Source organism: Malaya genurostris, chromosome 2 (assembly GCF_030247185.1).
Source record: "Malaya genurostris strain Urasoe2022 chromosome 2, Malgen_1.1, whole genome shotgun sequence".
Lineage (NCBI taxonomy): Eukaryota > Metazoa > Arthropoda > Insecta > Diptera > Culicidae > Malaya > Malaya genurostris.
The window spans coordinates 331,452,854-331,454,325 of record NC_080571.1 but is presented as its reverse complement, the minus strand read 5'-3'; positions in this window follow the sequence as shown (position 1 = coordinate 331,454,325).

The window sequence follows — 1,472 nt, the reverse complement described above, 5'->3', positions numbered from 1 at the left end:
CTGTTATAATATTTTCTTTTTTTCAATGCTCAAGTTCTTACTTACTAGGAAACCCAATATAAGCGCTATGTTTTATAGTGTTGGTTATTTGAAAAGCTAATTAACATTCGAATGCCTTTAAATTCTGCACAATCGAAACAATCCCCGAGGCTCGAACAAAGAACATCACTCATCTTTATCTAGGACCATAAATCAACCCCCTAAATGAGCTTTGGTCCTTTTACGCTTCACATAGTCTACGGTAGCTCGTGGAGAGAAAGAAAAATCCTCGTCACTGTAGCGAAGGTCTTTTCCGGTTGGCCAGTTTCCTCCAGTCGTTAGCAGAAAAAGGAAAGATGAAACACAAAAAGAAAAACAAGGCAATATCGATTTTCCGTTCTTACCGCCCATTTCCAGTAATGTTGATACTAAAAACACCGAGTGAGCGACTTTTTTAAGTAGAAAAAACCTCTTGTAAGCTTTACTTTAGATCCCGTTTCCCCAGCTTTCCCGCAATGATGGCAAATGCTGCAGCGCGGGCAGATGAATAGATGTGTTGTGTGCTATGTCAATGCCACCCACCTTCTTGAACCTTGGAGAACGAGGGCTCATCTTTCTTGTCGTCTATACTCCCAGTTGGGTCGGTACCGGGTGAGCGTTTTCTTTTGAAAATGTACAATGTTTTACTTCTCGTATCGTTTTCCCTGCCACTTCCGGCTTGTTATCACCGCATGGACCTTTTCAAACTAATCGCAACCTTCGCCTGCTGAAAAAGCGGTTTAGCTTGGTAAACCAAACATCAGATAAAATGGAAGGATGAAATGGCAGAAACAAGAGAACTCATCACTGACTGGATCCAGTTCGTTTTCTCGGTTAGTACCAGTCATCGTTACGTTTCTAGTGTTTCATGTTGCTATAAAGATCAACAATGCTGTTCATCTGCACTGAATTGAATTTTGATTTCGGTTCCAAACTCTAACTTCAATAAAACAGGTATTACATAATTTCCAGGGATCGTTTTCCAAATTAAATAATTAAGGAAAAATACCAAAATAACACTTTCAAATTTATCGCGTTGTTTCTAAAAATTAAGGAAAATTTTCGTTAGATCTGTGTTCTACATTTATTAGCATCAGTATTCCGCTTTCATTCGATCGTCATAGTAGAAGAATCCTCCGCCCATCCATCTTCGTGTTATCGTTGGTCTTCCCTTATTTTTTCATCAACATCATCGTATACCGTCAGAAACCACCTCGAGTTCAAATTAGACCAGCAGCTTTGCCTCGTACCAGAAATGGTTTCCTGTATAAAGTAAGAATGCCGACGCAGAACAAGGTACCAACACTAATTCACCGCAGCTACATATTTTTTCCTCACACCTCAAAAAGCGCTCATTTCCTTTTCGAGATACTCCTTAAACAGCCGTCACTCGTTCCACCGTTTTTTTCATTTATCGTTCCGAAATGCTAACTTTCTTTCGCATACCGTGCCAG